This window comes from Mustela nivalis (assembly GCF_964662115.1).
Source record: "Mustela nivalis genome assembly, chromosome: 1".
Lineage (NCBI taxonomy): Eukaryota > Metazoa > Chordata > Mammalia > Carnivora > Mustelidae > Mustela > Mustela nivalis.
In genome coordinates, this window is record NC_139020.1 from 124,543,825 (window position 1) to 124,556,468 (window position 12,644).

Genomic DNA, 12,644 nt, shown 5'->3' on the forward strand with positions numbered 1-12,644 from the left:
CAGGGTCCTGGGTGGAGCCCTGCATTGGGCTCTCTGCTCAGCGGAGAGCCTGCTTCCCTTCCTCTCTCTCTGCCTGCCTCTCTGCCTACTTGTGATCTCTGTCAAATAAATAAATAAAATCTTAAAAAAAAAAAAAAAGATTCTCTCTCCCTCTCTTTCTGTCCCTGCCTGCACTTGCACACTGTTTCACTCTTTCAAAATAAATAAATTAATAGAATCTTAAAAAATAAGAAAAGAAAGTGGAACAATTGAATGTCATAAGAAAGCAGGTTTAGATACATGTGAGTGAAATACAGCTACAGTAAAGGTAAAAAAGATGAGCAAACAGCAATGACATAGTAGTTTTGAATTTGTGACACTTTCTTCTTTAAGGAGATTTAAAGAAATAATCTCAAATTTAAAAAATATTCTATTATTTTGTTATACACTAAACATCTGCCTCATATAGTCATTTACAAATAAAATTTCAAACATCCTCTTCAGTCTTTATTTTTCTTTCTTTCTTTCTTTCTTTCTTTTTTTTAAAAGATTTTTTCTTTATTTATCTGACAGAGATCACAAGTAGGCAGAGAAGCAGGCAGAGAGAGAGGAGGAAGCAGGCTACCTGCAGAGCAGAAAGCCCGATGTGGGGCTCGATTCCAGGACCCTGGGATCATGACCTGAGCCGAAGGCAGAGGCTTAACCCACTGAGCCACCCAGGCGCCCTCAGTCTTTATTTTTGATCACATCATTCAATCAATATTTATTTTCTATTTCTAGAAAATATAAACCAAACATCATTACCAAATAAACCCCCAAACAAAAAATAGCTCTAACGCTCTTCTACTGAACTTTTGTCAAATTTAGTGGGAATTAAATTCTTTGGATTTCCATTGTTTCCTTCATTTTTTAAAAAAAGATTTTATTTATTTGTCAGAGAGAGAGAGAGAGAGCAAGCACAAGCAGAGGGAGTGTCAGGCTGAGGGAGAAGCAGCCTCCCTGCTGAGCAAGGACTTGATCCCTGACCTGAAGATAGATGCTTAACTGACTGAGCCACCTAGGTACCCTGATCTACATTGTTAAAAATTTATTTCCTTCCAAACATTCTGATGCTTCATGATGTGTACATTGGGCTTATATGTCTAAACCTATAGTTTTCAATTTTTTTTTCTTTTTAAGCTGTGGAATTCTCCACTCACACAAGATCTTACATGAAAGCTTTCAATATATAATATGGTTGACAGAAGATTATGGATGATATCAGTGCTCTAATACTTTAACTTGGGCTCTTCCGTTCTCCCCAATTTCCTCTCACTGGGCTTACAAGTTAACTCTGAGCTCTAGCTTTCCCTGATTTTCTTCCTACACTTTTGCCTAGAATAATATTTTACTCCTTCATTATTTACCCCCTTAATTAAAACATCAAAAAACTCTGTTATGAATGGCATTAGGTCTTAGGCTTATGACTTAACGCTTTTTCAATTAAACTACATCTTAAACTGTATTCCCCTTGTTCTTCCCAACAGCAATGTGGGAGGTGACTCTTCATCCCATCATCCCTTTCCTGTTCCTTCTCCTCAAATCATATATTCTACCCATCCTTCAAAATCAATTTAAATTTTACCTATTTCATGAAGGTTTCCCTATGTAAGCCCCCTTGACTACAATTCTCCTAATGAAATACCATTACTCTTAAATGACTTCTACTTAACCTATTCTCTGGTTCAGCCAATGATCTCCATTCTCCTGTAAAAGAGAGAACCTGACAATTGGAACATACTGATCCGTGACTAACAATTTAGTTACTGTTATGTTCTCATATTTCTTATCACAGTAGTTGCTTAATAAGAGTTGGTTGTGCCTGTACCCACTTGTTTATGTTAGCTGTACTTTTTACAGTAATTACTCAATTCAATTACATATTACATAAGCTAATGAAATATGGATGTTGATAAAAGCTGTTGTTTCTAAAACTCCTAAAATTGAAAATAAAACAACTAAGTCGAATTGTTTTATACAGATTCAGTAAAAAGAGATGCCTGGGTGACTCAGTCAGTTGGGCAGCTGACTCTTGGTTTCCACTCAGGTAACGATCTCTGGGTACTAGGATCAAGCTACGAGTGGGGCTGACGCTCAGTGGACTCTGCTTGAGATTTTCTCTCCCTCTCCCTCCCCCTCTGGCCCTCTCTGGTACATACACAGGCACGTGCATGGTTTTCCTCTTTCAAATAAAAAAAAATAAAACGATTTTAAAAAAGATTCAGTAAAGGCAAGCTGTTAGTTTAAAAAAAATTTTTTTTTCTGTAAAATTACATTACATATGGGTGAGATAAAGGACAAGATAATGAAAATCTAGGAGTCTACATTCGAATTGCTTCACTACTGACTTAAGTTCCTTCTTCACTTTAAAGAAATTCTAAATCAGTCAACAAATGTATTGAATGTGATTTATTAAAGAAAGATCTTATATGGACCTCCAATTTCCAATGACAGTCGAAGAAAAGGCTTTGGCCTTCTACAAAATTTCTGAATAAATTAATGTTCTGAGTTAAAATAAAATTTTGTAATACATACACAGAGTTTACGATTCCCTACTAATTATCAATCCCAACTGTGTTCTAGTAAAAGGGTTTCTACAATATTTTATAATCTGATAATTATTTTCCAAGAATCTAAACTCTTGAGGGTAAGGTCAATTTTATAGTCATTCAAACAAGTATTTTTCTGGCCACTTATACAGACATTTCACTTGGTGCTGAGGGTATGGATATAATAAATAAATGGTTTCTTCTTTTCCTTACCATACCTAGCATAAAGCTGATTTGGAGCAAAGAAAAACAAATACTTTCATTTCATTCACTTCCCGTAAGTCTCTGAAGTTTCCAAGTCAGAAGAGTAGTTAAAAAAGAGCCTGTCTGCTACACTCTTAAGAAAACATTTCTCCATTTCTTTTGATGATGAAGTGAGCTGTAGTTTTTGTTTATCTAACTGCTTTCCAACGAAATCAAAAGGAGAAAAGACCAGGCCCCCTAACAGCGCTTAGGAAAGAACTGGTCCACAGCAATAAGTTATTGATGGAAAAAGACTATCACGAGGTTGGTTTATTTGCTTTTTACTTATTTACTTGTGCTTATATGGAAATAAATGTGTTTGGTTCTAGAAGGTATCTCAGAATGAGTTAGTTTCAAGAAGAATATAAGTGAAATATAGTTGCAAAGAAGAGAGTTTTTAGAGTGACCTCTTTTTTAGTGGGAAAAATCAAGTATGAGGAATTTCACTACCGATGCAAACACGATCTATTATCTACTCTCTTCTCTACGTTTATCATAGAGTAAGTACAATTCATGGGGCTGGGTGTTTTTGGGTGAGAGTTTAGCCTGGCGGGGGGCTACCCAGCATGAAGGATAGAAAATTATTATTATTATTATTTTTAATTTGACAGAGAGAAATCACAAGTAGATGGAGAGGCAGGCAGAGAGAGAGAGAGAAGGAAGCAGGCTCCCTGCTGAGCAGAGAGCCCGATGCGGGACTCGATCCCAGGACCCCGAGATCATGACCCGAGCCGAAGGCAGCGGCTCAACCCACTGAGCCACCCAGGCGCCCAAGGATAGAAAATTATTAATGCATAGTCTATAAATTCAATTTGAGACCATGGAAAGGGTAGAACTGTAGGCAGTTATAATGTAAAGAGTCAACTGTAAGGTCTTCCCAATGTCCTTCTGAAATAAACCAGATCTTTTCTCCTGCCTTCTAGAGCATATATAAAGTCCATCCAAATACGATAACTAGTCAACAGTAGGTGTTTTCCTGCACAACCACCTGCATCTCTTCTCATCTTACGGATCATTCATGAGCGTACCCTGTCTGATGACACATGTTTGTTCTGTCTGGACAATGTGCTCAACCTGGGTCTTCAAGGCAACTGTATTAACACAGCTTGACCAGAGGATGAAAAAGCTTCATACTCTCTCTCTTCTGGGGACTGGGGGTCCATCACTTGTTACCTCAAGATCCAGCTGCCTAGACTGGGGTTTGTTATGTGTTCCATACATGTTCCCCTAGAGGAAACAGGATAGAGCAAGGATGATAATCTTTCTCAAAGAGAACCAGCTGTTGTGGGTTCCTGGGTACAGAGTTTTACCAGTTCCTTATCCAGCTTAAGTGAAAGAAAGGCTAGCCTATGCTGTGACCTGAAAAAGTGAAGGATTTTTTAAAGATAGCCTTCTAAGGAAAGCAGGAAAAGGTGCTCTCTTACCATGTCCTGAAAGGACCTAAAGAACTTAGGAGTGAGTCTAGAAAGCCTGTCTCTCAACGAAGGTGAGACTGGGAAGGAGAAAGAATAAAGCTGTGTGTGACACCCAACACATTCAATTTTTGTAGAATTCATTCTTTAAGGCTTAGTCTGAAACTCAGGCTTGATTCTCTGAAACTTTCTGAATCCTCTTCAGAAAGGATTATAATTCCTTTTAGTGAAGACAATGGTGATATACAATATTAATTCTTTCTTTCTCTGGAAAGAATCAGCACTATGGGATATTTTAAGAAAAAAAAATGGGTTGATTACACAGGATAGAGAAAAATTTGAACAATTGCCTGAAGAAGTAAATCATTTATTTTGACTTGTAGAAAACTGCTAAACAGTTAATACTGTATATGCAATGTGTTGTGCCAAAATAAGTCTAGCCTTTATTTTACAAACACACTTGTCAAGTCATTCACCAGCTTCAGGTTAACATGGCTATGAAGACTGAGATGATACCATCAACCAAGACCTTAGAGTGAAGGCGGCTTGTGGGGTAAGTAAGGCAGCAAAGCTGTGAAAATCTGAGTGACAGAAATACAAAGCACAGCAAACCTGGGAAATGAGCTCAGTTGTGTTCAATGTTAGAATAAGGTCCAGAAAGACAAGAGAGTCACTGGTGAAGTGACACTAAAGATTCTGCTCAAAAGATGCTATGGGGGGAGAAAAGTTACATATTTAAGAGGAAGCTCTGCTACATCAGAAGGGTATTTCTGATTCAAAAAAGGAAGCTGGCTGTGTTGAAAAACTTAAAAATACTAAATCAAAAAATTTTCTCAGGGGCGCCTGGGTGGCTCAGTGCATTAAGCCGCTGCCTTCTGCTCAGGTCATGATCACAGGGTCCTAGGATAGAGTTCCACATCGGGCTCTCTGCTCAGCAGGGGGCCTGCTTCCCTTCCTCTCTCTCTGTCTGCCTCTCTGCCTACTTGTGATCTCTCTCTGTCAAATAAATAAATAAAATAAAATAAAAAAGATTTTCTCAGTCCACACAAGAACTTGTACATGAATGTTCATTGCAGACTTATTCATAATAGCCAAAAAAGTGGAAACAACCCAAATGTCCATCAGCTGGTGAATGGATAAACAAAATGTGGTATACTCACACAATGGAGTATTATTTAATCACTCAAAGGAATGAAGCACTGATACATGCTACATGATGAATCTTGAAAACATTCTGCTAAGTAAAAGAAGACAAATACAAAAGACTGCACATTGTAAGATTCCATTTAAATGAAACGTCCATAACAGACAAATCCATATAGACAGAAAGTAGATTAGTGGTTGCCAGGGGCTGAGGGAAGGAGGGCAGAGGGAGTGACTGCCAATGAATACAGGTTTTGGGGGGATGATGAAAATGTTCTGGAATTAGATAGTGCTGATGGCTGCACAACCTTGTTGAATATACTAAAACCTACTGAATTACGAACTTCAGAAGGGTATATTTTATACTGTGCAAATTATATCTAGGAAAAAAAAGCCTTTCTCAACCTGGCTTTAATTGCCAGAGTAGTTAAAAGAGGTAATAACCTGGAATCATAGACTGCTTAACATACCACTGCAAATGAGCTTTAAGAAATTGATTATAAGCTAATTAGTTAATTACTCTTAATCCTAAATTTTGATATCCTCCTTTAGGCTCTAAAGTGTTTTCACATTGTTTAATAGCTTGTTTTGTGTAATTAATGCTATTTTACTCTTAAAGAATGAATACTGAGGTGGGGGAAAAGGTTGTGTGGTGTTGCTTATCCATGGCTTCTTTGATCCTGGCCTGATCCTTGAGTTGAGCCTTAAGTTTATTGGCTGCAGCAAAACAGGCAGTCTAACAAGCATTTTGCGTCTTGTTTCAGTTGCCTCGAAATGACAGGAACACATTCCATGACGAATAACAGAAAGAACCTACAAATCAAATATTTTTGCCCCTCAGTATTCCTAATACTTAGAGACAGATCTTCTTTTAGGATCTGGGGCAAGAAGAGATAATTAAGAGTCTAAAATTATTAGGCATAATAATTCTTGGATATCTAGAACTTCTAGTTCCTAGAGTTCTCTGTCCTCCTTAGTCTGCTTTTCTTCCACCCTCTCTTTCAGGAATTCAATTAGAGACTGCTCATTATAGAGCATAAGAATTCAGTTTTAGCCTACCAATACATCGGACAACTAAAGTTAGAAGGAATAGAGAGTTTTCAATCCACTGACTTTACATGTCACTGGCTGTGTGTGTGAGTCTGTGAGTCTGTGTGACTTTTCAGTAATTTTGGGTGAGGGCTCAATTCACAGATGTCATATGAGAAGGCTGGAACTGGTGGTCAAACCTCTCGTGATAAGCATTATACTGCAAATAAAACAGCTGACAGAATTGTGCTTCTTGCATGCCAAGTGCCTTTTGGATGCCTTGTGTTAAAGATGGGAGAGATAGCATGTTTATCTGCTAATTGAAAAACCTAGTAATGGGGAAAAATTGATGAATGTGGGAGACAAAAGGCCAATCAGGGAAGAAAGTCCCTGAGTTAGTGGGAGAAGATGGGACTTACAGCACCAGTACAGAGGCTGGCCTTACGTAGGTGCCCAGATCATTCACATATAGTAACAGAAAGAAAGGGAGAGAGCATATGGGTACTGATATGGCTAGGGGGCTAGCTTAAGATCCCCCTCTGATTGGCTCACTTTTCTTAGTGAAATCGGAAACAACATCATTAGCTGAGGGTGAGAATGGAAGAGATGTTAGAAAACAGAGAAGAATGGATGAGTCATTTGAAGAGTGGGAAAGTGAGGGATTAGAGAACTGTAGTAGGACTGCCAGACAGCTTGGAAGGCCCACTGGAGGTTGGTGGTCATGAATTTAGTGCAAAGACCACTCAATATTATTTTGTGATTTTCTCTAGCCAAGGTTAGCTGCCAAATAAAAGCTTAAAGCAGACAGAGAACATAACTTAATGTAAGCTGTGGTTTTTCCAGGTGAATACTACAAAGTGAAGGTAAGGTAAAGAAGCTGAAACTATATTCAAGAGAGTGATTTTAATGAGGAACTATGGCAATGGTTCTCAAACAAGAGCATGCACCAGAATTACCTGCAGGGCTTGTTAAACCACTGATTGTTGAGTCCCATCATTAGAGTTTTGATTTAGTAGGTAAGGGGTGGGGCCTCAAAATACGTATTTTATTTTTTTTTATGTTCAGTTAGCCAGCATATAGTACATCATAAGTCTTTGTTGGTTGCAGAAGGGAGTGAGGTGGAGGGATGGGGTAACTGGGTGTTGGGTGTTAAGGAGGGCACGTGTTGGGATGAGCATTGGGTGTTATTTGCAACTAATGAATCGTTGAACACTAGACGAAAATATGTATTTCTATCAAGCTCCCAGGTGATGCTGATGCTGTTGGATGGAAACCATACTTTTAAAATCACTGACATAAACAGAATCAGAGAAGAAGTAGCTGAAGAAGGACAGAAGAAAAATTGGAGAGATCAAGGAACTGAGAAACGTGTATTCGCTGCTTCACCTACTAAAAACACACAAGAATTGTAGCAAAAATTGTATTGGGAAGCATCATAGAGCCAAGAGAGAACATCTTCAAGAAATAAGGGAGGGTGCCTGGGTGGCTCAATTGGTTAAGTGTCTGCCTTCGGCTCAGGTCACAATCCCAGGGTCCTGGGATGGAGTCTTGCATCAGGATCCCCGGGAGTCTGCTTCTCCCTCTGCTTGCCGATCCCACTGCTTGTGCTCTCACTCTCTCTCTGACAAATAAATAAATAAAATATTAAAAAAAAAAAAAAGGAAGGAAGGAATTAACATGAGGTTAGTAGATGACTGCAACCAGGAGGGGTACTGGGTGGTGAGTCTCATGACATCAGTTCAAAACTGGAGGGGTAGTTTCAGTGAGATAGGAAAAAGAATAGTTTGGAAATAGCAATTAAAAGAAAGAACACTCACTGCCCCCTCCAAACCCTGTGGATGAGGGGGTGAATTGGTAAAGAAAAAAAAAAGCCAAGATTTCACATGGCTATATTGTGGGAGAGATGGATTTCAGTTAGAACAAGGAGTAAAGGGAATGTTCAGAAAGAGTCTGATAACATAGGAGATTCTGCCAGTGAATGACGAGTTCAAGAGGGCATGGGGAAAAGATCTCGGGAGTTGGGAGGGTTGGATGTAGACTGAGAAGAGAGCATGTACAAGAATAGGGTGAGAAGAGTGATGATCTGGATTCCTGGACTTCTTATGGTGACTGGTACAAGCAGGGATGAAGAACCAATTAGATTAGTCCTGATGGTCGAATTAGTCCTTAAGGCAGAGAGGGTGGAGCTGTGAGTATTGGGCAGACCTGTGAGGGAGGCCTGAGGGTGTTAACAGGAACAAGCTGAGTTCTGGGAACTCCTTTTCACTCCTGCCAAGGGTGGTGTGGAAGATAGGCAGGGACTGCTCTCAGAAGGATCTGGATATCTGGGACTCACATTTTACTAGAATTCTAGGGGATGTGCATAATTTGGAGCATGTTTACCCTCCAGTTTTTTTGTGTCCACACAAACATATTAAGAAACAGTGATCACACTGGTACATCTGTTTTGCAATTTACGTTTTTAATTAAATAGTTTATCTTGACCATTTTTTCCTGTATCAGTATATACAGATCTACTTTTCTTTTGAATATAGGTGGGGACATATCTGAGATAGCTGATGCTGATTCACTAGGAAAAATGGAGATGCAAAAGAACCTGACCTCAGAAGCCACTAAAGGCAGAGGGGGAAATACAGGTAGAACGCATTCTGCAAATTCAAATTTGCTACTGGCCATATCCCAGTACTACACTTTTATTAACCCACACTGTGGTTAAACAAATTAGGAGAAAGGATGATTTCCAACTAACTTACTGAGTGTTTTCATTTCTACCCAAACTCTATCCAAAGAAGCCATCAGCACCTTTAAAGCTAGGGGAGAATAAACATTTTCCTTCAGTGATATGACTGGTTAATCTCAATGAAGGCACGGATATCAACATTGAATGTAAAGACAGAGAAACATTTATTTTAAATACTCCAGAATAAACAAAAAGGTTCCTACAGTGTGCTTTGCTATAATCTTAAATTTATTTTCATAATTACTACACTTTTAAATATATATATATATACACACACACACACACACACACACAAAATTATATAATATTTAAACTTTGAGAAAACCAAAATGTTAGGTCATTAGCCTAAGAAAACATTTTATTCTCCCCTGGAATGGTATCTTAGATATAGATTCCTGATCAGGATCGAAGAAAGCAGAGTTCTAATAACAGCACAAATCCTGCCTACCCCAAAAGATTTCTCTGACCCTCCCGGGCATCCCAAAACACCACCACCATCACCATCACCACCACCACCACCACCAAACAAACAAACAAACAAAAACAATTGTACTGAAAAACTAAATGGCCAGAAAAATTCTTTAACAACCTAAATTCATGGGGATGAAGATGGAAATTTTAAGAATGGGAAAAGGACAATGAGACAATGAGATGTATAGGTATTCCTTAAAGAGAAAGGACAAATATTCAATTTGGACAAAGGACAAAATATTCAAAATATTCAATTTAAACAGTATGTGGAGGTTCTACAATAGGGCCTAGGGGTGCAATGGTGAACAAGAGAGCACCATCTCCTAGAAATACCTATAGTTTATAATCAAGAGATTTCCATTCTGCAATAAAGGGAAATGACCTATACTTTTTAAAGTTAGAATCATCTTTTAGTCATATGCATATATATTTTAAAAAAAGAATAGGGTAACACAGCACACCATTTTGTAACTTTTTGCCACTTAATATGTTATGAATGTTTTTCCTTATCAACAAATACATTTCTGTGATATTTTTGAGGACTGCATAATTCTCCATATTACATGGACCATAATGTACTAAATCCAGTGATCTCCACACATTTTGGACTCAGGACTCCTTATGCTCTTAAAAATTACTAAGGACTCCAAAGTGTTTTTGATTATGTGGGTTATAACTGTTAATATTTACCATATCATAATTTTTTTTTAACCCTTGGGTAGCTTTATTATAGCTAACAGGAGAACCAAAATCAAATGATAATTATCATATCTCACACTAGGATACTGACTTCAGATTATGTTTACATTCAATGTAGATGCTTAGAATCACTGAAATTAAGTGTACATCCAGCATATACTAAATAATTTTCCAAATAGAATCAGATATTAAACTTTTTAATTTTTTAATTATGTTTGGTTAGCCACTGTATTGTACATAATTAGTTTCTGAGGTAGTGTTCAATGATTCATTGATTAAATATAACACCCAGTCCTCATCACAGCATGTGCCCTCCTAAATACCCATCACCCTGTTACCCCCTCCTCCCACCCTTTTCCCTTCTCAGGGTCCATGGTCTCTCATGGTTCATGTCCCTCTCTGATTTCTCCCCATTTGGATTTACCTCCCTTCCCCTATGGTCCTCTGTTCTATTTCTTATTTTCCACATTTGAGTGAAACCATATGATAATTGTCTTTCTCTGCTTGACTTATGCTCTTAATGGGGTTCTTTCTTCTTGCCAGGAAAGGTAATGGGACTGTTCCTAGAACACCACAAGACAGGTGATAAAAGCTAGAGAAATTAAGAGGCCAGAGGCCTAATGAGATATTAAGCTTTACTGAGGCACCACCCTCATTCCTAGAAGGGCACCCTGACCTCAGGTCTCCTGCATCTATCCTCGACAGTCAAAGGACAAAGGGCTAGCTAGTGCTCAGGCAAGAGGACGGTTTCCATTTGGGAAGCAGGCAGAGTAGGCAACCAATAATCCCATTATTTGATTACTCATTCACTTATTTGTTTATTCATTCAACAAAGTTATTTAATGCTACTATTTGCCAAATAAAGGCCAATATAAGCTAGTGGCTCAAACACAGAAACCTGAGGGATTTAAAAATCTCCCTCAAAATGCTTATTTTAACATTTAAGAGCTGGTGATCACATCTTTGGAGGCTGAAGTGGAAAAAGAGAAGGCAAGGTATGGATTTGGTTGTCAGATACGTTATCTGCTTAAATTCTGACTTTAAGACTCCGGAAAGCTGATGGGAAACAGGTTAGAGTGGATTCTACTAAGTTAGAATTCACAATAATATAACCAGAAGAATCTGATGTTTTCCTTCATACTCTCTAGGAAGGAAAGGTCTGATAAACCAATTTTGGTCACCGTTGATCATCAAGATTAGGCTACCACAGAGCCTAGGTGTGACAGAAATAATGGTTTCATGACATTTCCATCTAGTCTCTCTTATTGGATACCCCTGAGACCAATGCTTACATATGTTAAGACAGATGGAGGATTAAAGTACACTTTGATGTCTTAGAAAGCAATGGAATGGAATGGAATGGAATAGAATGAAACTGATCCAAGCCACTGGAGAAATAAACCTCTAATCTCAGTATCGACACTGTCATAGCACCAAGAGCTAGCACCTTAAGTAAATTTGTTGAATTGGAGTTCCCATATCCAAATGCTATCTCCTCCAGAGAAACTTCCCTGAATTCCACAAGCTGAGACATTATCTCTCCCTCCTCTGAGTTTCTGTAGGACTTCCTTTGTCTCTCTCTTCTGGAATCTATTCTTTCTACTTTCCATCATAGTAAACAGCTCACCTCCCCTATTAGACTGTGGGCTCCACAAAGGCTTGTCATGTCTGATTCATTTTTATCTCCTCCTGTATGCTATGCATGCTTATACTATTTACAAACTATTTTATGCATGTAAAGCATTTTAGCAACCTCTATTTTGCATACCAATTATATATTAACTATGTTGAAATAAATTTCTGGCCCAAGAAAGAGCCATTCCTGCCTGAGTACCATGTCAAGCAAACTGAAACTTAGATACCATGTATCTGCAAAAGTTCTGCTTGACCAGAAATGCAGTATATTCATGCAGCCAATTCAATGCAAAGCCAACTCTGAGCCTTCTCACCCCAGACAAGGTTAATTAAGTGGCCCCGGACAATCACATTTATTTTATTTGCCTCTTCCTTGTTCTTTACTCTTTATTCTACAAAAGCTTTTTGTCTTATGCCCCATTTTTCAGTTCTCCAAAAGGAGACTATCTACTTCATAAAGTGTTAAAGTTTGTATCACCTAAATTGTCTTCTTTAATCACTTTTAACAGTTTTTGGTGGTAAGGGATGAGATCCAAGGCTGACTGCTAATGCCTACGGGACAAGTCGTGCAGACAAGGCACCCGCTGAACCCTTTGAGAGTTCACTGTTCTCATCACTACTGAGAGCTGCGGTAAGTCACACTCAGATTTGAGCTTCATACCCCTGTGGGTAGCTCTATGGTCCAAACAAACATTATTTAAAAAG

General features: G+C 38.4%; 1 protein-coding gene across 3 annotated transcripts in view; it reads right to left on the bottom strand.

The window, feature by feature from the left end:
• Nucleotides 1-12,644, bottom strand: part of PPP2R3A (protein phosphatase 2 regulatory subunit B''alpha) — a 199,353-nt gene that overhangs the window by 120,169 nt on the left and 66,540 nt on the right. The gene's annotated exons all lie outside the window — the stretch shown is intronic.